Source organism: Cupressus sempervirens, chromosome 7 (assembly GCF_028749045.1).
Source record: "Cupressus sempervirens isolate cs-2001-9-10 chromosome 7, ASM2874904v1, whole genome shotgun sequence".
In the NCBI taxonomy this organism is placed as follows: domain Eukaryota; kingdom Viridiplantae; phylum Streptophyta; class Pinopsida; order Cupressales; family Cupressaceae; genus Cupressus; species Cupressus sempervirens.
In genome coordinates this window covers 699406538-699432886 of record NC_143124.1, presented here as the reverse complement: position 1 = coordinate 699432886, position 26349 = coordinate 699406538, and the positions used below count along the sequence as shown (strand labels likewise).

Sequence of the window (26349 nt, the reverse complement as noted above, 5' to 3'; positions counted from 1 at the left end):
GTCCTACAACTGAAATCATCAATGAATGTCATAAAATATGTACTCTTCCCAATGGAAGTAACTTGCATAAGACCGACTAGGTCAATATGCACTAATTCTAATGGATATCTAGCCCTCCTAAAATTTTTAGAATTAAAGGGAAGCCTATGTTTCTTACCCAAAATACAAGCCTCACACTTGTCACAAGAATTTCCTACATGTGGCAAACCTTCTACCATTCTTTTATTTGACAATAAATTTAAACCAGCATTGCCAAGATGACCATACCTGAGGTGCCATAGCCATGAGGGGTCTTCAATCACACTCCTTCGAGCTGATTGTGTGGGAGGTGCAGCACAAACTTGAGATGAGAAACATGTCTCTATCCTCAAGGGAAACATTCTATTCTTGGTCATTTGAACTGCTGCAAGTAGGTTCTTGCTCCCATCCTTTTCTTGAATGACACACATGTCATTCTCCATCAGCACTTTGTATCCATTTTGAATGAGCTGACCAATGCTCATCAAATTGTGCTTCATACCAGGGGCGAAATACACATTTTGTATTTCTCTTTTCTCACCTTTCTTGGTGCGGACCATAATAGATCCTTTGCTCACAACTGGTAGGGTTCCATTATTACCCATCTTAATCTCTGATTTGAAACTCTTGTCAATGAATGAAAACAAGGTTTCATTACTGTTAGAAGTTGTAATCTTTCCTTGGTGTATTTATAAACCAAGGTTAGAACTCCTTTCTTTATTGTTGTAATATATTAGGATATAAGCCAAGGTATCCTAATATATTTCTTTTTTGTCCTTTTTCCACTACATCTTAATTTGTCATCTAGTGGAATATGTGAGGACAAATATATATTGTAATTTCTAATTTTAGATTATTCCTCCTTAAGAGGAATCTCACACTTGGCCTCACACACTTATGAATGGTGGCATTCATAGACATGGGAGTTACATTCTAACTCCTCTCTCTCATCTCTATTTAAGAGATGACCCTCTTCTCTCATTTCACAATGAGGTTTCTTCCTCTTCTCAATTATTGTATGAGCATTGCTCTCTATCTCTCTCTCTCCTCCTTCTTAGGCTTTTGATGCCTCATTCATAATATCACAAGGGGTTTTCTTTGCTTTCCCCTTTCCAAATATCTTGTCTCATGGTGTTGGAGCTTGAAGCTTTCTCTCTCCTATTTTATGGTAATATCTTTCCATGCATTTACTCACTTAGATTCTTTCCTGGTATTATTTATTTATAGATTTCTTTTTCCATTTCTAACATGGTATCAGAGCAGTTTAATCTTTTTTTTGAGTGTTTGCATGAAGGTACGATTTGAAGGAGGCTCTTGAAAATTTCACTAATTTCTTCTTTAATCTTCTTAAGATGGAAGAAATTGAATTTTTTTTGGATTTGGCTGGTTTACCGCCAAACCCGATTAACTGTTTGCTCTAATTTGTGCAGGCTACTTCTTATTTTCTAGTAATTTTCATCTAACCCCCTTTGGAAGGCTTGCCGCCAAAGGATTTTCCTATAAAAGCATCAATTTTTTTGTTTTGGAAGGCGTGCCACCAAAACAACAAAATATTACTTCATATCATTTATTCTGCTCTGACAAAGATCGGTTTTCTTTATGCAATCTGGTTTATTAGTTTGTCACTGCATGCATACTTTAAGTTTTTTAAACTTTAACTAAATAAAATTAGGATTGCTTCTCTGAACTTTATTGAGTTCAACAGATATCCTCCAGTACTTCGATCACATCGGTTAGAGGAAACTCGCAGCCGGATCCGAAAGTTGTGGTATCAACTCCAAGCAACTGCCTGTGACAACGAACGGAAAGGCAATCTTTCTACCAGTTTTATACAATCAAATTAACCCGCTTTGTGCTAGACGCACGAAGATGGCAGATCCTGTTGATATGTTGGTCGCAGATGGACGAATGCAAGCCCGCCCATCTCAATATTACAGCCAGATTCGCGTATGCTCAATTGACTTTGAGATCCTGTACACCCAACTCTGCGCATGGTGTGGAAGGGTCTATCCTTACAACCACCAGCTAAGGATTAGGTACTCAGGTAACCAAGGTACGATTAGTCAGCACATTCATGACGGTATAGACTCACTCGTTACCATAATGATGATGAATGCCTATAACAGGCTTCGTGCAGTGTTAGAGTTCTACAGTCCTGAGGTCCGTATTAATCGGATGAATCCCCGCGCACCCATGCCGGCTAGACTGAAATTTCTAACCGATTTGTTGCTTGAGGGTTTTGTCATGGCATGATGTCTGCCCAACTCCTTCTTTCACTTCTTTCTCCATTGCTTCTTCTTTCCTCCCGTCGCCCATCTCTTGTGCATGAAATCTCGTGAGATACCCATTATCACCGCAGAAACCTCGTGGGATTCTTAATTATTGCATTATAGTCATGTAAACCTAGCCCAATCACATCTACTGGAGTATTGACAACCCATCCAAATCGGTGTTTCATCAGCCTCGACCCGCATTGTTTCATTGCTTCTACAAGCTGTTTACCAGCAACCGGATCAAACAACGACTTCTTCGGCTCCCTTCCGTCCAACTTTTCTTGTGTAGATCTTTAATGAAGACCAGACTTTTTATTTTTCGGTGGCGGCATCTTATCCTTACCTATCAGTAACTCTGAATTTCGATAATTTTGATTCGCCTTAGGTGTTGTATATAGTAAATTCTGGAGTAGCTCTTCTGGTGTAGGTTGGATGCACATGTCATGCGTGCAGAGAGCGTGGTACGCCCGAGCCGAGACAATTCTGACTTTGATTCGATGCTCTGGGTCCCAGTTCAGAAACTGGTCATTCACAAATACCTTCTTTAGAGAGTTCAGATAGTCCTCTGTCCTTTCTCAATTTACCAAGAACGTATGCTCGTACATCTCCATATTTGGAGATCCTTTCCCCACCACAGCTCACTCTCAGTGTTCTCATCCTTCACCATGCGTTTATCTCTCAAGGCTCGTCCAATTTTAGCCCTTAATAGGGTGGCCAGTGCCCCATTTGAAGTAATGAAAGATCCTTTTTCATATTTAACAGCCTGCTCATACAACTCAGCTGGACACAGATTGTAAAGAATATGTGTGAACTTTAATGTGCTGTACCGCTATTATAAACTGCTGGGACAGGGCTTGGTTGTGTAGTTTTCTATGGCAATAGTTGGTTCCACACTAGCATGCTTCGTCGCATTTGATGCTGGTACCTGAGTACCATTTGTAGATTGCAATTGGAAACGATACCCATTGGGACTTTGTGTCACTACAATTTTTTGGAGATTGCAGTCGCATTGAGTGAGATTTTGTTAGTCAATCTTGCATTGTTGAGTTCTGCAGCAACAACATTTCATATTGCAGGGCTTGAAGTTTTAACATATCAGAATGCATAACCACTAATTGAACAGGTATTCAAAAGTCCAATTCCTCTTGTAGTATTTTTTTTTAGGCATATATTGTGCCAACTCGTTGTCCACAGTAACTGGAATCGTTGGGGCACAAGTTGCTTTGGAAGGTTTTCTTGGTGTTTTTCCACATATTCCGGTTCATCGTGTTTTATTCAAATAGGTGTTGTTGTGCTGGCCATGCTTTGCATTTGGAATACAGATGCAGCAGGTATTTATCAGCTGCTGATATTCTCTCAGGTCATGTTAGCTATGCAGCTTCCATCTGCTGTCATACCTCTATTTAGAGTGGCATCATCAAGTTCAATAATGGGCACCCACAGAGTGCCTTTTGCAGTAGGAGTCATGGCGTGGTTATCATTCTTTTTTATTCTTATCCTTAATCTATCTCTTGTCTTAGACATGTGTTTCTGGGATAGTGACTGGATTTGGTCTTTAAGATGGAATATTGGAACTGGCAGAGTGGTTCCTTTCACGCTTGTTCTTATGGTTGCTGGTATGTCATTTGTGCTTATGTTATGGCTTATTACAACACCATGCACACCATCTTTTACTTCTCCATCAGATCTATTCAGTTCCCCAGATCCTTTCTCAGATTTAGTCAGCTGTTCCCCAGATCCCTTCTTCTAAACAGTGTCATATCTGCCTAATATCTGTAGGTGCTCTTGCTGCTACGGCGCCCTCTTCTTCTCTTGCATTGTCTTTTTCCTACTTTCATAAAACATAAAATCATCTAGTATAGATGTCCTTAAGGAGAAGTTCTTGAAAATATTTAGCATCTCAATACCCTGCGAGAATCTTATCTCTTGTGTGTCCCTGTTGTTGGTCACAGGCTTATTGTCATTGTTTCCAAGAATGATATGATGGAACTGAGAATTGGAAATATCTTTAATGATGCGCCATTTGACTGGGAAGTAGCCATTCCACTTGTCTTACGGGCATGCTTTTGTTAAAATCCACAGGGCCAGTCATTTCAGCCACACCACAAAACTGGCCACTTGCATTAACTGAAAAAAAAAAATAGTAACACTGGACAGCTTCCAGGCTTTCCTCCAGACCTCTCTTTGGCAGTTTGGTATGCCCCATCTAGTCTCTTGTTCCCATTTGGTGTGCTTGCCCATACACTGTATTTGATGCTCTTATGGACATCATCGTCATTGAACGATTTTATTACAAAGAATAATTCATTCCCATATTTAGTGGGAAAATCTGCCGTCTATTGTGCCACAGCTGGAGGTAACGTTTTCTTGTCTTTTCATGCTAGATTCTTTTTCTTTTTTAAGCTCTTGATAGAAGCATCATTTACTTTTATTATTGCCTCTTGTCAACCTATTTTTGGCATGTAATCATTCATTGTCAGACAAGTACAATATTTTATTTTAAATCTCTCTTACTCCTTTACGTGATTTTAAATAAAAAAGGAGAAGTTAAGAATTTTTTTTTGAGAAGTTTTCTTAGAATTAAAAATTAAAACTAATCAAAGTTTTATTTTTATTTTTAACATAAAAAGTTAAATTTTTTTAAATATCCTCATTTATAATTCCTTTTTGAGGATTCTTGTCTTTGATGGTGGGCCCATGCTTTATATCTTCTTACTTGTGTTCACCTTGCATGGAGATTTTAACTGATAACTTATGCTTATTGTTCTTCCAACTACTTCTTTTTCTTTCAATTTATTCAGGTTTATGAGTATCTTACACTATTGCCTTCATTATTTAATGATTTGAGTTAATTGATCTATCTGCACATGGATACAGTTTTATGCTTTTATAGCATCGTTCCATGCCCATGTTGGCACTTTATGATTCTATACCATTGATTTATATGATATTTTGTTTTGAGTTGCATAGGGAGCAAATTTTTTTTTAAGGATAACTATGTAGGTCCCCTCAGTATAACTGATACATAGTTTCCTTATCTGGCCCATGGAGTATACCTTCATCCTATATTGGTATGCACTCACTTTATATGGAGTTTCCCTCCATTTGGTTCCATTGGTTCCACTTTGAAAGATTAATATTTACATGGAGTTTCCCTCCATTTGATTCTATATGCTCTACTTTGAAAGGTTGATATTTATGGAGTTTCTCTCCATGTTGTTCCATTTTTGTTCCTCAATGCGAGGATGATTTTTTATGGGGATTTCCCATTTCAATCTCTTTATATCCTTAGTGTATGCTCCTAGTTTTGATTTAATCATGGTATGACTTCCTACACTCTGCTCATTTTTGAGTGTATAGGTGACGAGGCTACCATATCTTGGAGCACTCGTATGTTGGAGACTTTATTTGAGAAAGTTGTTTTTGACTCATGTTGATCTATTTCCTCATGGCAATGATGTTGCTTGTCCTTGATGAATTTCTTATTTGAAGGCAATATGTTGTTACTCCTCATAAACCCTTCCTTTGGTCCACATCGGCAATAATTCTTCGAAAAACTGTAACCTGAATTATTTGGTGCTTGAGGCACATGTTCTACTTATTTATTATTGTCTCTCTTATATTTCTTTGATAAATATACAATGTGATAATGTTCTGCATACTTTATTGCCTAGATCGTGAGTCATGTAGGTGATGGAGTCGCGACCCATTCACTTGTAGTGGGATGACTCATTAATGGACTGTCTATATCCATGAGATTGACGCAATATTGATGCAAGTTTCATTAGTTGGCCTTGTCTGTGGTCATTTGTGCATTAGTATGTTTCTTTCATGAGAGACTTATTCCATAAAGACTGGTCATTTTGACCCATATTATGATCCTTTTTGAGCTTATGACTTATTTTAGATATCATGTTAAACTTCATTGCATGTTGGTGAACACATTCATTTCTTTTTCCTCAATTTGTCCTTGTTGACAATTTTTTGAGCATATACTTTATCTTGATATTAGGTTATCTCCATTGTTTTCTGGTAACATGTTTTACTCATTGTTTCTCTATGAGAGTTTTATTATCCTTATTCAAAAGGATTTCAAATTTGCATATATGATTGCATTCTACTTGTGGATATTTGTCTTGTTGTTTTTTTTCAGGTAATCCATCAAGGAACCTTCTCCAAGATGTGTCTATGCTTCCACTTGATCACATTCAAAGGACTCATGTACTTCTCTTGGATCTAAAAATATTCCATATGGCTTAAAGACAATCAAATTACTTCATATTGAAGACTAAGTTGCAGATTTTTGTAAAAATTATGGGTTTAATACCCTTTGATGTAATTTCCCCAAGTAAAGATTACAGGGGGGTGTTAGAAGTTGTAATCTTTCCTTGGTGTATTTATAAACCAAGGTTAGAACTCCTTTCTTTATTGTTGTAATATATTAGGATATAAGCCAAGGTATCCTAATATATTTCTTTTTTGTCCTTTTTCCACTACATCTTAATTTGTCATCTAGTGGAATATGTGAGGACAAATATATATTGTAATTTCTAATTTTAGATTATTCCTCCTTAAGAGGAATCTCACACTTGGCCTCACACACTTATGAATGGTGGCATTCATAGACATGGGAGTTACATTCTAACTCCTCTCTCTCATCTCTATTTAAGAGATGACCCTCTTCTCTCATTTCATAATGAGGTTTCTTCCTCTTCTCAATTATTGTATGAGCATTGCTCTCTATCTCTCTCTCTCCTCTTTCTTAGGCTTTTGATGCCTCATTCATAATATCACAAGGGGTTTTCTTTGCTTTCCCCTTTCCCAATATCTTGTCTCATGGTGTTGGAGCTTGAAGCTTTCTCTCTCCTATTTTATGGTAATATCTTTCCATGCATTTACTCACTTAGATTCTTTCCTGGTATTATTTATTTATAGATTTCTTTTTCCATTTCTAACAATTACCACTCATGTGGTTGCTACATCCACTGTCGAGGTACCAAACCTTAGGGCTTCATTCTTCACCAACATTACACATGATGAAGGCAGTGTTTTCACTTCCCATATTCACATCAGCCACATTTGTTTGTCCTGACTGATCCTTCTACTTCTTCTAGCACTCATTTGCATAATGCCCATATTTATGACAGTAGTAGCATTCTACATTACTCTTATTTGAGTTGTAATTTTTCTTACCTCCTCTTGAAGTATTTTGTGAGCTACTTGCTCCATCTGCTCTTCTTGAGCTTTCTACTGCAGCATTTCTTTGTCCTCCATTTCCTCGGCCTCTTCCTCTGGAGTTTCTGCCTGAGCCATTTCTTCCTCTCCCCCTTCCTTTTGGATTTGACTGAGCCTTGAATGCTTGGTCTTAGGTAGAAGAAGATGTGGATCTATTGATCCTATACTCATGGGTTTGAAGAGAACCCATCAACTCATCCATTGTCAAAGTAGTGAGGTCTTTTTCCTCTTCTATGGTCATGACCAAGTTGTCATATTTATGAGGTAAAATCCTCAATATATTTTCCACTATCCTTTGTTCTTGATAGTCTTCTCCATTTGACTTCAGTTGGTTAATCACATTGGAGGTCCTTGAACTCAAGTCTGCAATTGATTCATTTTCCTTCATCTGAAGGTTCTCAAACTCCCTCCTTATATTTTGTAGCTTTACAGTATAGACTTTATCAGTCCCCTTGAAGTTCGTCTCAAGGATATCCCATGCTTCTTTTGCATAATTTGTTGCTGCAATCTTTGGGAATATTGTCTCTATCATTGCTGCTTCAATAAGACTTAATGCCTTAGCATCCTTCCTCCTTGACTTTTTCAAATGAGTCTTCTGTGCATTTGTGAGGGCAGCATACTAAGTTGGATCAGTCACATCATTGAATCCATTGACCACAAACTCTCACAAATCATTTGCAACCATAATGGTTTTCATTTTCTTTGCAAATGTATCATAATATTGTCCATTAAATGATGGTGGTTGCTGCTATATCTTTCCTGCATCTCCTGCCATGATAAATATCCCAAGAAAAAACAAATTCCCTAACTCACTTTGGATGTGGGGCCTCAAAGCTCTGATACCATGTGAGAAATATACAAATTAATATCTCAACAACTCACAACTTAAAACTACAACCCTAACCCTAAAAATTGCTCGGCACTTGAAGGAAAGTGCTTAGCACGGGAAGGTGTCGAGTGCCAGAAATTACTCGGCACATGAAGGTGCCGAGTGACAGGCAACAAGTGCCAAGTGAACTCGACACAAAGAGGAGCTTGGCACCAAATGCCGAGTATGCTCAGCTCACAAAGGAAATGCTTGGCACCAATGGATGCCAAGTGAGCTTGGCACCAACAAAGAAAGAAGATGTCGAGTGTTCTGTTTCAAACTTAAGAAATATTTCAATGTAAATGCTTTCACCATTAAAACCAGAAAGCCAAAGCTTGAACCTTTCAACCAAACTTGTTAAATCCAATGAATAGAAGATGAAGAACAATGGATTAAGTATGTTGCTTTCTTTCTATTCAAATGAGATTTAAACTATTACAAATCTGGGAGCATTCGGCTTCAACCAGAAAACCCTATATTTACCCTAAAACTTCAAACGACTTCAATACTTCAAACTTTAAACTTGCAGCTCTAATGGCTACATACAAAAAATGCCTGGAGAAATCACTACTTCACAGGTTGAATCCAATGAACAATAAACTTACAGAATGATCAGAGAAAAGATGTGCAACTGCAGGCATGAAATAAACAAACTTCTTTCTCTCCACTCTGACGACTGGATCTGCTGATCTTCTTCCACTGCTCTTCTCTGCAACTTCTCTGCTCTGCTTGATCTTTCAATGGAATGAATGAATCATTCCCTTTGTCTTCTAACCTAAAATGGTTTTCCCTCTCATTTCCAAATTCAAAAATCTCACCTACCGCATTCATGTTTTCTATTTGTTCTAAGCCATCAGGTGGTAGGTGGGCATTTGGCTCAAGGGGCAAACAGCCAAGAGCATTAAATATTCCAACATCCTTCAGCATATCAAATGTGGATACTAATTATTTCATTCAAGAGACTCAAGAAGAATTAAAAGGAATGAAACGTAATATTGTATTTTGGAATTTTATTGATTAATAAATTGAAAATTACATTTTTGTTTTTTCCCTCTCTGTTAGATTAGAAGGAAGGAAGGTAAAAAAGGATGACAAATTACAATTTTTTTTGAAATTTTTAACATTTGATCTTCATTGTGATCCAAAACAATAAAATTTTTGAAAGAATTTTATTGTGTTTTCATGAATCTGAAAAAAAATCATGTTTGATGTTTTCTTTCGAGATTAACTAGCCCTGAGAAAAAGAACCTCCAATATTGTAGACTACAGAAGTTCAGCATATATATCATTTTACCATATCCGTGAGTGGTATACGGCTGGATAATATAAGGTTATCTTTTTCTTTAAACATTATGGAGCACACCCTTATTTACATTAGAAATTTATACAACATATATTTTCTTTCTTGTTCTTTCCTGACTAGGACAATTGATTTCAGAACTGTGCTTTCTCAGCCTTGTCTTTTCAATTAGCATCCTCAGGAATAGAGCTTTTATACCTCCAAAAACTTGATTTGGCTATAATCATTGTTAGACATAATGAAGCGTTTGATCCATTAATACTACACTTTATCGAAAGGAGATCTTTACCAAAACTTCTTTTACTTTGCCTTGCTCTTCTCTTCTCATTTTAATTTAGCAAGGCTACAATAACTCAAAGAATTGGTTGTACATTCAACCCATTACATACCTTATGAAGTTGATGACTATAGTAAAAGTCAGAATGTGTACTTTATAAACTATTCTGATTCATTTGTATTTACGAAAAATTGTATAAAAAATGACTTTTCGAATAATCATAATTCTATCTATATTTAATATTAGTTTTATGTTTAACATTGTTGCCACAGGCTTTGATAAAACAATTAATTACTATATGTTAGGGGAGATGATCTAGTAGTTGTCCAAGTTCACTTTGGGCACCTAGAACTCTTAATTCATACATCAAAAATTGTCGTTTATTTGGGTGAATCTCGATAGGTGAGTGAAGAGCTTAAAGCTAACCTTGCAACTTTTCTGCATTTATGGAGCTCTCTGTAGAACTCATAGAGTGTGAGTTGGTCTAAAAGTTTCATTTTAAAATATTCACCAAAAACCAGTGATGTTCAACCCCCAATAGTCACTCCTAAAAAATAGTACTCTTTTCACAAATGGATCAATCAGCAACCCGAAAAGCTAGAACTTTTTATAAATTATAATTGGAGGGATCTATAATGTTAAATGTAGCAGTATTAGAACATGGACAACTATTATAAACAAGAATAAAAACATGTTTATACATTAAACAATATTTACATACACCATTTTAAAGTTTCCTTAATTGTTTATGATAAATTAATACTTACTGTGCTGAAAGACTTAGAGTTTTAATTTAACCAGCATAGCTAAACATTGTTATTAGTCTCATTAATACTATTGCAGAGAACTAACAAACCAAAATAATTTTTTTGTATCATCTTGGGTCAATGAGTATGAGGTCGTGTTTCAAGGATGTTCCCGTTTGCCCCAGTGTTTGCTAATTGCCAGATTGGTGATTGTCCTGAGGATAGATATGGTTGATGGCGACTCTAGAAAGTTTAGGGATAATTTCAAGGGCTCGTGTAAGGAGTGAGTTTGATTTTCAGTTGGGGGTAAACTCTTTAAATTCTTTTTTTATGGTATTAATAATGTTGGTTGAATCTCCTTCACTTTTGAGGTTTGCGATTCCAAGTTTGATGTCCATTTCAGCATTGTTGTTAGTGGTATTGCCTAATATTTTGGAAAGAGATGCAATCTCAACTCCATTAGAATCATGAATTACACAACCTAATCCATCTTGACCAGCATTGCCTCTGGATTCCCTGTCAAAATTTAGCTTGAACAATCCTAGTTGTGGGGGAGACCAAATGCACTTTGCTTTTGTCTTATATTTATCATTTTCTTGGGGATTAGTGAAGGAAGGTAATTTCCAACTCTCCCATTGATTTCACATAAGTACGTCCCAATAGGTCATTGGTTTTTTTGATCCATGATAAGAAAGGATTTTATTGTTTACCACTTCAATAATAATATTGGCATTGAGTTTATTAATTAGCTGGGCTACTTCCATTTTTCTTGAAATTTCTTCGGTTTCTTTCTCTCCAAGATTCATAGACTACCTTATATATACCTCTATATATATTATGCCAAGAGTAATCGTTTTCGAGGCACTTATTTTCATTTTCATAAATCCCAACTGTGATTAAAATAACCTTGGGATTAAATGAAAATAGGCGCATCGAGAACGATTACCCTCAGTGTAATATATATAGAGGTATATATAAGCTAGTGGCAATCATGGTGCAATAGGAAAAATATTTATTTTTTATTTTTTATTTTGATAAGATTACTATAAATTGTTAATTAATTTTTAATTAGACTTGCATGAAGTTACTATAAAATTATGCTTCAAAATATTTTTAAAAATTTAATATACGGAATTTAATTTAGATTAAAAATATATATTTTATCTTCGGGATATTGTAATGTAAAATGTTATAGTCATAGGTAGATATATCGTTAGGGACAAAATTACCATTAAAGTTAATGTTAACCTTAGGGATAGAATTAGGGTTAAGGTTAGCATTAGGGTTAGGGTTGGAGTTAGGGTTAGGGTTTGAGCTATGGTTAAGGTTAGGGATAGAGTTATGGTTATTGTTAGAGTTATGGTTAAGGTTTGGATTAGAGTTATGTTTATGGTTAAGGTTAGGATTAGATTTATGGTCATGGTTAAGATTAGGGTTAGAGTTATGGTTATGGTTATGATTAGGGTTAGGGTTAGGGTTATAGTAAGGCTAGGGTTAGGGTTAGGGTTAAGGTTTGATTCAAGGTTAAGCTTAGAGTTAGGGTTAGGGTTTGAGTAAAGATTAAAATTAAGCTTAGGGTTAGGGTTAAAGTCCAACTATGGTAGATTCAGATGTAGGGTTAGAGTTATGCTCATGGTTAAGGTTAGAATTAGAGTTATGCTTATAGTTAGGGTTGGGTTAGGGTTAGAGTCCAATTATGGTAGAGTTAGAATTAGGGTTAGAGTTAGGGGTATAGTTATGTTTATGGTTAAGTTTAGGGTTAGACTAATGCTCATGGTTAAGGTTAGGGTTAGATTTATCGTTATGGTTATGGTTAGGGTTATAGTGGGGATAAGGTTAGGGTTAGGGTTAGGGTTTGAGTCAAATATTTTTTTAAATTTAATATAAGGAGTTTAATTTAGATAAAAATATATTTTATTTTTGGGATATTACAATGGAAAATGTTATAGACATACATAGAATATGGTTAGGGGCAAAGTTATCATTATAGTTAATGTTAACCTTAGGGATAGAATTAGGGTTAGGGTTAGCATTAGGGTTAGGGCTAGAGTTACGATTAGGGTTTGAGCTATGGTTAAGGTTAGGGATAGAGTTATGGTTATGCTTATTGTTAGAGTTATGGTTAAGGTTCAGATTAGAGTTATGTTTATGGTTAAGGTTAGGGTTGGAGTTATGGTCATGATCAAGGTTAGGGTTAGAGTTATGGTCATGGTTAAGGTTAGGGTTAGAGTTATGGTTAGGGTTAGGATTAAGGTTATAGTACAGCTAAAGTTAGGGTTAGGGTTAGGGTTTGAGTCAAGGTTAAGTTTAGAGTTAGGGTTAGGGTTTGAGTCAGGATTAAAATTAAGCTTAGGGTTAGGGTTAGAGTTATGGTCATGGTTAAGGTTGGTTAAGGTTAGGGTTAGAGTTACGGTTATGGTTATGATTAGGGTTAGGGCTAGGGTTATAGTAAGGCTAGGGTTAGGGTTAAGGTTAGGGTTTGAGTCAAAGTTAAGGTTAGAGTTAGGATTAGGGTTCAAGTTAGGATTAAAATTAAGGTTAGGGTTACGGTTAGAGTCCAATTATGGTAGAGTCAAATCTAGGGTTAGAGTTATGCTCATGGTTAAGGTTAGGGTTAGAGTTATGCCTATAGTTAGGGTTAGGGTTAGGGTTAGAGTCTAATTATTGTAGAGTTAGAGTTAGGGTTAGAGTTAGGGGTAGAGTTATGTTTATGGTCAAGGTTAGGGTTAGAGTAATGCTCATGGTTAATGTTAGGGTCAGAGTTATCATTATGGTTATGGTTAGGGTTATAGTGGGGATATGGTTAGGGTTAGGGTTAGAGTCAAGGTTAAGGTTAGAGTTACAATTAGGGTTAAGATTTGAGATAGGATTAAAGTTAGGGTTAGGGTTATGGTTAGAGTCCAATTATGGTAGAGTTAGATTTAGGGTTAGAGTTAGGTGTAGAGTTATATTTATGGTTAAGGTTAGTGTTAAGGTTAGGGTTAGGGTTAGAGTTAGAGTTAACATCATGGTTAAGGTTAGAATTAGTGTTAGGGATAGTGTAAAGGTTAGGATTAGGGTTATACTTAGAGTTAGGATTAAAATTAGGGTGAGGGATAGGGTTTTAATTAAAGTTAGGATTAGATTTAGGGTTATTGTTAGGGTTAAGGTCACAATTAGAGCTAGAGTTAGGGTGAGGGCTAGACTTAGGGTTAGGGTTAGAGTTAAGGTTAGGTTTAGAATTAGAGTTAGGGTTAGGATTAGGGTTAAGGTTAGAATTAGGGTTACAAATATAGTTAGGATTAGAGTTAGAGTTAGGGTTCAAGTTAGAGTTAGGGTTCAAGTTAGAATTAAAATTAGAGATAAAGTTTGGGTTAGGGTTCGATTTAGGGTTAGCGTTAGAGTTACCTAGTTAGATTTAGGGTTAGGGTTAGAGTTAGGGTTGGGATTAGGATCAAATTAGGGTTAGGGTTCGAGTTAGAGTTATATATAGTGTTAAGGTTAGGATTAGGGGTAGGTTTAGAGTTAGAGTCAGGGTTAAGGTTAATGTTAGGGTTAGAATTAATTAGTGTTAGAGTTAGAGGTCTAGTTAGGGTTAGAATTAGAGATAAAGTTAGAGTTACGGTAAGAGATAGAGATAGAATTAGGGTTAGAATTAGGGTTAGGATTAGAATTAGCATTAGAGTTAGAGTTAGAGTTAGAGCTAGAGTTAGAGTTAGGGTTAGAATTAGTGTTAGGGTTAGGGTTAGGGTGAGAATTAGAGTTATTGTTAGGGTTAGAGTTAGGATTAGAGTTATAGTTAGGGTTAAAATTAGGTTAGGGTTAGGGCTAGAATTTGGATTAGGGTTAGAATTAGGATTAGAGTTAGGGATATATAGGTTAGGATTAGGGGTAGAATTAGAGCTATAGTTAGAGTTAGAGTTAGGATTAGGGTTAGGGTTAGAATTAGGGTTACAAATATAATTAGGGTTAGAGATTGAGTTTGAGTTAGGGTTAGGGTAAGGGTAAGAATTAGTGTTAGGGCTAGAATTAAAGTTACAAATAAAGTTAGGGTTAGAATTAGGGTTGGGGTTAGGGTTAGATTTAGAATTAGGGTTTAAGCTAGAGTTAGAGTTACAGTTACAGTTAGAAGAAGGGTTAGAGATAGAGTTAGGGTCAGAATTAGGGTTAGGGTTAGCAGAAGGATTATAGTTAGAGTTAGGGTTAGCATTAGATTTGGGGTTATAATTAGTGTTCGTGTTAGTGTTAGTGTTAGTGTTAGTGTTAGTGTTAGTGTTAGTGTTAGTGTTAGTGTCAGTGTTAGTGTCAGTGTTAGTGTTAGTGTTAGTGTTAGGGTTAGTGTTAGTGTTAGAATTAGGGCTAGAATTGAGGCTAGGGTTAGGGTTAGGGTTAGGGTTAGAAATAGAGTTAGAGTTAGGGATCAACTTAGAGTTATAATTAAAGTTGGATATGGAGCTAGAGTTAGGGTTAGATTTAGTGTTAGAGTTAGGGTTAGAATTAGGGTTGTGGTTAGGATTAAACTTAGTGTTAAGGTTAGAGATAGAGTTACATATAGTGTTAGGATTAGGATTAGCATTATATATAGTGTTAGGGTTAGGATGAGGGGTAGGGTTAGGGTTAGTGTTAGGGTTAGGGTTACAATTAAAATTAGAGTTATAGTTATAGTTAGGTTAGAGTTAGTGTTAGTGTTAGGGTTAGAATTAGGGATAGGGTTAGGGTTAGAGATAGAGTTGGAGTTAGAGTTAGGGTTAGAGTTAGAATATGGGTTAAAATTAGGGTTTTGTTTAGGGTTAAAATTAGTGTTAGAGTTGGAATAATAGTTAGGATTAGGGTTAAAGTAAGGCTTATGGTTAGGGTTAGAATTAGGTATAGAGTTAGGGTTATAAAGGGTTAAGGTTAGGGTTAGGGGTAGAGTTTTAGTTAGGGTTAGGGTTAGGGTTAGAGTCAGAGTTAGAGTTAGAGTCAGAATTAGAGTTAGAGTTAGGATTTGTGTTATTATTGTGATTAAGGCTGTTTCTACGTTATTAATCATATTTTAGTCGATGTTAGTGCTATTATTACAGTTTACCTTAGTGTTAGGGTAATTATTAGGTTAAATTTTTATGTGGGTTAGTTCTATTATAATGCCCATGATTAGTGATATTATGATACAAGTTATTAACCTTTTTAATAATGTAATCCCTCCCTCTCTCATCCTCTCTCCCTCTCTCTCTCTCCCACTCCCTCCCTCCCTCCCTCTCTATCTCTCCCTACTCTCTAACTACACCTAGTAATATCTCCCCCTATCTAAATATAGCCTCTAATCTCTCTCTGTCTCTAGTCTCCAGATACACCCCCTAATCCCTCTCTCTAATCTCTAGATACACCCCTAATCTCTCTCATCTCTCTCTAGATACACCTCCTAATCTCTCTCTCTCCCTCTCTGCTATCTAGATACACCCCTAATCTCTCTCTCTCTCTCCCTCTCTCTCTCCCTGCTCTCTAGATACACCTCCTAATCTCTCTCTCTCTCTCTCTCTCTCTCTCTCTCTCTCTCTCTCTCTCTCTCTCTCTCTCTACACTCCCAATCAATCTCTCTCTAGATAAACCCCCTAATCTCTCTCTCTCTCTATATATATTTTCCACTTATAAAAATTGTAATATTATTTCTAGTTTCTAGTACATATAGGGTTAAGTTAAGGTATATAATTTACTAAATGCTTAGTATAGTCATATATAGCATAATTGTTAGAGTTAGGATCCAAGGTTTACAATTTCATTTATATGACACTCAATGTTATGGTTAAGGTTAATAAGTGGTTAAATGTTACACTAAAATAAGGGACATGGTTAAGGGAAGTATGAGATTTAGGTGTAGTGTTGGAGTATTTGGAGTACAACTATGGTCAAATTTGGGATATATGTTATACAAATGACTTAAGTAGTGGAAAACTTTTCATTCATGAAAGGGAAATTATAAGTCCCAACACAACTATTTAGATGATGTAAAAAGTGTGAAAGAATATATAAGAATCAATTTTATGGAAATTATTTGTCCATGATAATGTGAGACCATTATATATTGTTGAATTTTTAATAATGCTAGTGCAATTTTTATTGCAATGATTAAGAATTGTAATCAATAAATATACTTATCATTAAGGACATCTATTTAGAATTATGATTTTCTTTCTTAATTAACATATTTAGTAGCAACATCCATTAAAGAAATATAGTGTACAATAATAAATTTATTTTTTCTTGTTCTCTTCTTCATGAAAGTTACATAGAACAATGGGAAAACAAAACTACCAATACAACTAATTAGAAGTAAAATTCTAATACTGGAGACAAGAATGAACCATATACAAAAAAAATAAAAATCTTTGTAATTGTAAATACATGTCATATTCTTCAATGATTAGGATTCTTTTGTGACCTTTGTTTGAACAATGATCATGAAAGACTTCTTTCATCATTGAGGGAAACCCATCCACTTTTGTAGATGTGTCACACATGAATTTTTATGCATATTTCATATGCATTACTTCCATTTCCTCAACATAGTCAATTGGAAATATTGCATTCTCCACAAATTTAATTATAGTTGTGCACATCTCTTTAATTATTTGTAGGCATTTGTCAAACTCGATCTCAAAGAAATCATTTGAGGTCATTGAAGTAGTCAGGCTAGTATCAAATAATGTTTTATTCTCTGTTCAAGGCATCCATAACTCAAATAGTAACCAACAAACTTATAAACAAACATCAACATATAGAAATTATCAAAATAAAAAAGTATTCATAATCAACACAAATTCTTTCAAATGAATAATTTTTAAAATAACATAAATAAAAATTAAAATTATTTCAAATGAAATAGTTAGATTGCAATGCTTGAAATATGGCGGCATTGTCTTCCACTTTTCAAACATTACAAACATTAATATTTATAAAATATTATATATACTATGAAAGATATTTAGATAAAAGACATAATTAATCTAATTAAATAATGATAAAATATAAATTAAGTATATGATTTTTTTATTTTAAATTAATCATTAAATTTAATAAAATACAAATTTGTTGATAATGTGACCTTGCAATCCACATTAATGATAAAATTTAATTATGAAACATGAAAAATATAAATATTTTGAAACATGTATAAAACTATTATGAAACATACAAATTTAAAACATACAAACCAAAAGCATTTTGAAATATGCAAATCTAAAACTAATATGAAACATACAATTATTATTCTAAATTGGAACATGCACATTAAAAATGTGCAAATGAAATGTATTATCAAATATCTAAATCAAATAGATTTTGATTCAATTTTGAATTCTAAATCTAAATCAAACATGGAAGGCTAAACTATATGAAACTTATTGAAATTGAAATCTAAATCAAAGGAAAATATTATAACTAATTTTGAAATTAAATCTACATTTAAATCTAAATACATAACTAAATCTAAATCTAAATGTAAAACTAAATTAAAAATAAAAATTTCACATGAAAAAATTACTCCAAAACTTTAATCTACTCCTCTTCAAAAACTCTAATCCACTCCAATAATCTCCACCTCTTCCTCCCTATAAAAACACAAAATGAAAATGAAATGTGGAGCATTTGTTTTATAACCTATGAGAGACTCATCATATCCCCCAATAGATGTCTTTTGACATTCCACGAATTTGTTTTGAATTGCCCCACCCCCCATAAAAAATAAGAGTGAATGTGCATGCAAAAATAAATTTAACAAAAATAAAATATTTTATATTAAAAAATTTAATGAAATTATTTCAGCCCTATTCTTTTGGGTTCTATTTTTTTGGCCTTATTTTTTTGGGTCCTATTTTTTAGCCCTATTTTTTGGGTCCTATTTTTGGCCCCTTTTTTCAGGCCCTATTATTTCAGCATCCATTGGCTTCATATTATTTTGGCTAGCTATTATTTCAAGAATTTTTTTATATTTTATAATCTAATAATGATAAAATATATACTAAATATATGATTCATGTACTTTAAATAAATCATTAACTTTAATAAAATATAAATTGTATTGATATGGTGACATTGTCATCCACATAAATGATAAAATCATACTTTGAAACATGAAAATATAAATACTTTGAAACATGCAAATGTAAAACTATTATGAAATATTCAAATCTAAAACATGCAAACTAAAACTATTTTGAAATATGCAAATCTAAAACTAATATCAAACATGCAAATCTAAAACTAATTTGAAACATGCACTTTTAAAATATGTAAATGAAAAGTATTATAAAATATATAAGTCAAAAGATTTTGAATGCAAATCTAAATCTAAATCAAACATGCAAGACTACACTATTAAATGAAAGCATAAACAATTTTGAATATAATTCTAAATCTAAATGAAACTAATTGAAATTGAAATCTAAATCAAAGTAGAATATTATAACTAATTTTAAATCTGAATCTACATCTACATCTAAATCTAAATAAAAAATAGAACTCTCACCAACAAAAAATTTACTCCAAAACTCCAATCTACTCTTGTTCAAAAACTCCAATCTAATCCTCCAATAATCTCCACCTCTTCCTTCCTGCAAAAACATAAAATGAAAATGAAATGAGGAGCCTTTGTTTTATAGCTTGTGAGAGACTCCTCATCTCCCGCAATAGACGTCTCTTCACATTCCACGAGTTTATTTCAAATTTCCCCACTCCCCACAAAAATAAGCATGAATCTACATGCAAAATTATATTTAACAAAAAAAAAATCATATTGAAATTGTTTCGCTCCTATTTTTTCGGGCCTTATTTTCAAGGGCATATTTTTTGGGCCCTATTTTTTTGGCTTCTACTTTTTTGAACCCTATTTTTTTGGGCTTATTATTTCGGCATCCCTTTGGCATCCTATTATTTTGGCCAGCTATTATTTTGGAAATTTTTTTAATTTAATAATTTAATATTTAATTTAGAAGGTGCCACATGGCCATGGCGAAATAAAATACATTTATAAAATCATTTTAAATTAAATTAGCATGTAACTGCTCCCATTTCTTTTTTATTGATAGAGAATCTATTTTGGCATATTCATGTGCTGGGTATTTGTGATGTGATTGTATAGAACACCTCTTGGCGTAATTAGGATTGATCATATATATTTTCCATAATACATTATATATATTATCTTATGGTAAGGAGGCCAAATTTTGAACATGCTTAAAATGTTGTCTAATATTGCTGTTATAAAGTCATGTTTGGAGAATTGCCATGTACAACATTGTTTTTTTAATATGGACAAATTAGAAGTAAATGGACTATAGTTTGTTTGTCTTTTCTTCAAAGAGAGAACCTTTTAGGTCCTTCATATTCCATTTTGGTGGACCTATCTACGTTTAGAATTTGGAATGCCATTTTTAGGCCTAAGATGGTTGTTACTAAGGTTATTATAGTCATCTTTAGTATTATAGTTTCTTAAGTTAGAAGACGTCCATATTACTTGATCACTTTTGTTTGATATGTATATCTTCTTTTTTTTAGAACCTTTCTAAGATACTATTTTTCCTAAGGTGAGATATTTATATCTTTTGATGCTTTCCATTTAGGATTTTCCAATGTGGAGTCCCTTGGTGCTATGATATAATCTTTGATGTATTTTCCCCATAAGTTTCAAAGAGAATTTCAAATTTTTTCATGATTAAGGAGTAAAGAAAAAAGAAACAATCCTTCCCACATGTGAGTCTTCGCAAAAGAGGGCTTCCTCACCATTAACAACTTTCCAAGATAGGCTTTTATTTATCAAGTTTCTACAATCTAAGTAAAAGTTCCAAAGTTCTAATCTAATCATGGATTAGCCATTTTTTCAAAAATTATGGGATCTTTTCCATTAAGATACTCATGTCTATGGATTTGTGTATAATTTCCATATTAATTTGGCCCCTAGGTTTTTACTTTGCTCTTTTAAATTCTTGAAGCCTAATCCTCAAAGTTCTGTCAAGACATATAACTTATCCCAGGCAATCAAAGGTATTCATCTAAATTTTATGTAATCCATTTTTTTATTGAATGGAAGATTAAAGCATGACATTTAATAGATGACAATGGTTGATAATATTGATTTAATCATTATTGAATTATCTAATTAATATAACCATTTTCCCTTCCATGATTTTGCTCTTTTTTGAACTTTAGATATAATTAGGTCCCATGAGTTTGTGGATTGTGTGCCCTTATCTTACAACAGAAAATCTTAGATTTTGATTCATTAATTTATTGTCCAGAAGCCATAGTATAGGTTGTAAGAATGTCTTTGAATATATTGGCTACTATAATTGAACTACTTCTTAACAACATAGTATTATCTAAAAATTATTAATGGGTCAGGGGTTCTAGGTTAGACATGGTTTTAATACCTTCCAAAAGTCCTTCCATTGTTACTTTATTTATTGAGCATCCTAGGGCCTCAACCATTATGATATAATCCCCCTAGAAGAGTCAAAAAGCCTTCTAGGATTTAGTTTAAGGGAATCAAGAATTTACGCATGGAAATTCATTCAAAGATTTTTTTTTTCCAAAACTATACATAAAAGTTGTCACTCCACTTTATCATAGGATGTTCTTATATCTAGTTTTATGAACATGCTTGGTTTTTTTGTTTGTTTGGACCAAGTGGATTGCTTCTTGGGCTATGATTACTCCATCGTAGATGGATCAATCTTCCACAATTTTTTTTTGGCTAATTATTAGTGGTAATAGTTTTTGAATTCTATTTGCTAATGTTTTAGAAGGAATCTTGTAAATTGTGTTGCATAAAGTGATTGGTTTGAGACCATCCATGGTTTCTACTTTGTCCTTTTTTTGGATTGGTGTTATAAAATTATTATTAATTAATTTTAGAAGGCTATCTATATTACTTGTTACTTCTAAGGCTTATGTCACATTATCACCAAGGAAGTGACAACATTTGTGAAAAGGGAGGATTAGGAATCCATCCTACATGAGAGCGTTGCCTAGTTTTATTTGTTTCAATGCTGATCAAATTTATTTCTTATTTTATTTAGCCTTTAATATTTTATTATGATCATGATTAATGATTTTTGGAATATTATTGGTCATGGTATCTCGATCTATCATGCTCAAGTTTCCAAACTTGTTCAAAATATCTGAAAAGTAAAATATGGATTCTTCCACTATTTCTTTAGGTTCTTCTAGAGTATCTCCACTGGAATTGTTTATTTTTGTTATTTTATTATTATTTATTCTAACTTAGTGTTGTTGTGAAAGAACTTTTTATTTTTGTCTATCATGTCTAGCCATGTTTCTCTTGACTTTTTATCCCAGAAAAAGCTCTTGTTTTGAAAGAATGTCCTAAATTTCAATTTTGATGGATTTTTATTTTTAAATATATTTAGAAAGTCATTCCATGATCACAATTTTTATTTTTTAAGGTTTCCATTTTTTCTTCTAATTTTTCTTTTCTTTCAAAATGGTTACCAAGCCATTATATGCACCATATTAGTAGCTTATTCTTTATCATTTTGAGTTTATTTACTATTTCAAATAGTTTGGATCCTTTGATATGATCTCCACCCATCATTTTTTGATTAATGTTAGTATATGTTCATCTCAAGGAAACATTTTTTCAAATTTTTATAGGCAACCTTGTGGTTTAGAGACATCAAGATTTTTAAGTTGGATAGGGACAGTCTAACCCTAAAAAAGGTAGGTTTTCTTCTTCCAAGGAAAAGGGAGACTTTTCTAGTTACCCTTAAATAAGAATATTTACCTCCACCTTGTCTTCTATTATTCCATGTAAAAATCCTTTCTTCACTTTCAATGTCTATGAAATGGTTTTCAGTTACCCAAGAATTGATGTCTTCCATAGTTTTGGTATTAATACCATTACCTCTTCTTTTTTCCTTTGGATGTAAAATGGTGTTAAAGTCTATGGATATAAAAAATGTTTCATTTGGGCAAGATTTTATATTTCTATTTAGTTCAGGTCTCATACCTTTATTTTATCTAGCCATTATAGGGTCATTAATATTTCTGATTATGTACAATAAGTTGGATTTTAGAATTTTATCTTTTCCCATTATCCAATATATTTTTATGGTTCAAAGGTGTGTAAATTGATTTTCTAAGGTCTTAAATTAAGGCTAAACTACTTGAAGCTCCATTAGCTAAAACCCTAAATATTTCTCATAACCCAATTTTTAAAAAAAAAATGTTTAAATCATTAAGAATTAATTTAGTTCCTTGGATTGCATTATATCTAATTTAAATTAATTTAGGCAATTTTTAATCATGTATTTTTTGTTAGGGGCATTGTTACCCCTAACATTCCAAGAGATGACTTCCATTGGTCCTTGAGAGGGTACTTTCCCTTGCCTGCATTACATGGATATAGTTTTGGTTTGATTTTCCTTATTTCCATTTTTGTTTCTGAGTTCTATTAAATATTTTCTACCTCTCTTTTTAAGTTTTTTTGTGCTATCTGGGGTATTATTTTTAAAATTAGTGATAGTAGTACCCAAGTTTCCATATTCTAGATTGATTTCCATGTTTTCTAATTCAATAAGTTCACTTTCAAGATTTTTCCATGACTTTTCTTAGGCCTCTAACTCTAATATTTTATTACTCAAAATTTCCTTTTCTTTATTAAATAAAATTTCCTTCTCTTTATTAATCAAAATTTCCTTATTCTTTCTAAACTAGCCTAGATATATGTTCTGGTTACTATTACGTGTAGAATCAAATTTATCAATGTTGGTACCAGATCATTGTTTAATTGTGATGTTTTGAGGTATGATGTATTATTTTCAAGGAAGTCTAAATCAATAAGCAGTTCCAAGCTTATGAGTTGTTTGGTAGAATATTTCACATTTAACACTTGAGGTTGTTCGCATATGTCTCCATAATCATTAAACTCCAAGTAATTTCCCCTTCCTCAAGAAGATCCATAAAGTCTATAGTGTTTGAGAAAATAGGGCCTTCAGATTCTAGTATCTTTGTTACAATCAATTCTACTAGAGGATGATATGTTCCAAATATCTTCTTGGGTTTCATATATTATTGTGTTACTAAAAATATCAAATTTATCTCTAAGGTTTGTAGTGTTGGGCATATGGGTGAATCTCTCTATAGATACCTAAATTTGTCCAAAACCCATTTCGTGACCAATTAAATAAATATTTATTATTTATTTAATTCCCCTACCTTAATTAAATAAATTTTACATTTATTTAATTCCTTACCTTGATTTAAATAAACTAAGGTTTATTTAAATCCTAACCAATTCCCACTTGCATCTAACCCCTTTCACTTTAATTAAGTATGTCATTTACTTAATTAATTCCCTCCTAATCCCACTAGGAATTAAATATTGCATTTAATTAAGTATGTCATTTACTTAATTAATTCCCTCCTAATCCCACTAGGAATTAAATATTGCATTTAATCCTATTTGAGCACATGGCTCCTACATTTAACCCTCACCTAACCTCACTATCCTATATAACCCATCATGCTAAACCTACCCACTTCCTAATCATGCTTGCTTTGCATAATCATCCTAGCTAATCACCTCTTAATCCTAAGTGTGTGCTCACACATGTGTGAGGAATCCTCACACATGTGTGAGAGATGTTCACACTTTCCTCATCCCTCATGTCTTGCATGTCTCTTGCACACTTGTCCTCTTGCATGAGAGTCAAGGTGTCTCACACATGTGTGAGAAGCCATGCCTTCTCACACCGCTTGCACACTTGTCCTCTTGCATGAGAATCAAGTTGTCTCACACATGTGTGAGAAGCCATGCCTTCTCACACCTCTTGCACACTTGTCCTCTTGCATGAGAGTCAAGTTGTCTCACACATGTGGCTTCTCACACCTCATTGATCATGTCACCATCAAAGGTTGCTCACACATGTGTGAGTATATTGCCCCCTTTGAATGGTCAAAACCCTAATCCACTTGGAGTCTACTTGGCCTCCACCTCATTGACACCTCATCAATCTTGAGGGATCCTAGCCCTCCATCTTGCATTCAATCTCAACCATCTGTTGCATCCATTTTCCTATAAAAAGAGAGCCCTCTGCTCATTTTCACAAGCACTATCTACCTCATCGTTATGCTGCAAGAATAGTGAGCAACCACATCCCACAACAATGTGAAATCATCTACACTTGATGGTTTCATGAGGTTTGCATAGTGATATTTTGAATGCTTTTAAGCTCTTTTTTGTTTCATGTTGCTTACTTACATGTCTTCTTTCATATTTTGAAGTTTTGCATGATAATGTAGGAATGTGCATTAGTTTCTTAGTATTATTTTCTTAGTTACATTTTTATGCAACACATTTTTGGCACGCCCGGTGGGACCCACTTCATAGGTTCGAACTAACCATCTAATGAGTTTTTGAGTGTTTTGTGAGTTTTCAAGCTTGTAGGTTGAGGAAGGATTTGGAGATCAAATCCTACGAAGAGCTTCTAATCAAGCCATAAAGCCCACCATCGAATTTGGAGTGCATAAGGGAAGTTTTTTGACATATAACACTTTATATTTCTTGTTTCCCTATTTCTAAATTGAAGGAGTGTATATACATTAGGTATACTTCATTTATTAAAAAAAAACTCCTTTGTTGGTAAATAAATAGGTTTAAAAAAAATAATAGGGGAGTTTCTTTTATTTTTATGTTATTCCATTTATGTTTTAAAAAAAAGGGGGGGAGGCTAGCATTTGTTTGTTACCTTTTATATATATAAAAAAATTTAAAATCAAAATAAAATTTAAAAAAATTAAAAATAAATAAATAAATAAAAAATAAAAATAATAAATAATAATAAAATTTCAAAAATCACAAAATTAAAATAAAATTTTAACATTGTTTTTTGTTACCTGTAGGTAGGCACTCGCAGGTGCCACCCGCGGTGGCGCCGCCTCGCTCCTCGCAGCTCCCCCATGCAGGCTCCCCCCACGGCTGCCCCCGCTCCGCCGCTTGGCAGCCCCTCCTTCCTTCTTCCCATCCTCCCACCTCAGCTACTGAAAATGCTGCTCCCCCAACTTCCACCACCACTGTCTGCAATTAAACACCGCGAGCGGCCGTTGCACTTCGTCTACCACCGCGGCCCCCTTTCCTCATCTGCGGCCTCCTTGCCTGCCTCCACCGTCACTATTTGAAACACCCTGCCAAAGCCAACGCCATCGTTGCTCTCTCCCTAAAACCTTGCAAATACTTGTCGTGGCCCTAACACAACCACTCCACTTTCCTCCTGTGCGCGGCTCGGCCACTGCAACCGTCGTTCTCCCCTGCTACCCTCTCTCATGCTGCCACCAATCCTTCTCCTTGCCACAACCTCTACAACCCCTTGGCCGAGCTACCTCCGTGATGAAGCCACCTCCCTTGTAGCACCTATAGCCTCGCTCAAAAACTTGCTCCACTACCCACTCCCACGATCCCTCTGCAGACTCCTCCCCCACTCATGCAATAACCTTCGCTACTCACACAACCCTCTTCCCTGTGGCTCACCGCCCTCCACCAAACCACCACCACATATCTCTTCCCTCCTCCCTTGCCAAAACCCTTCCCACCTGTGCTTTTTACATTTCATTTTTTTAAATTTTTGATATGTTATTTGACTTTCTAAGTATTGGAGTTATTT

At 34.2% G+C, this 26349-nt stretch overlaps 1 pseudogene; it reads right to left on the bottom strand.

Annotated features, from left to right (window-relative positions):
* Nucleotides 1-4082: 4082 nt before the first annotated feature.
* On the bottom strand, nt 4083-26013 carry LOC149549139 (YTH domain-containing protein ECT4 pseudogene; annotated as a pseudogene).
* Between the last annotated feature and the right edge of the window lie 336 nt (nt 26014-26349).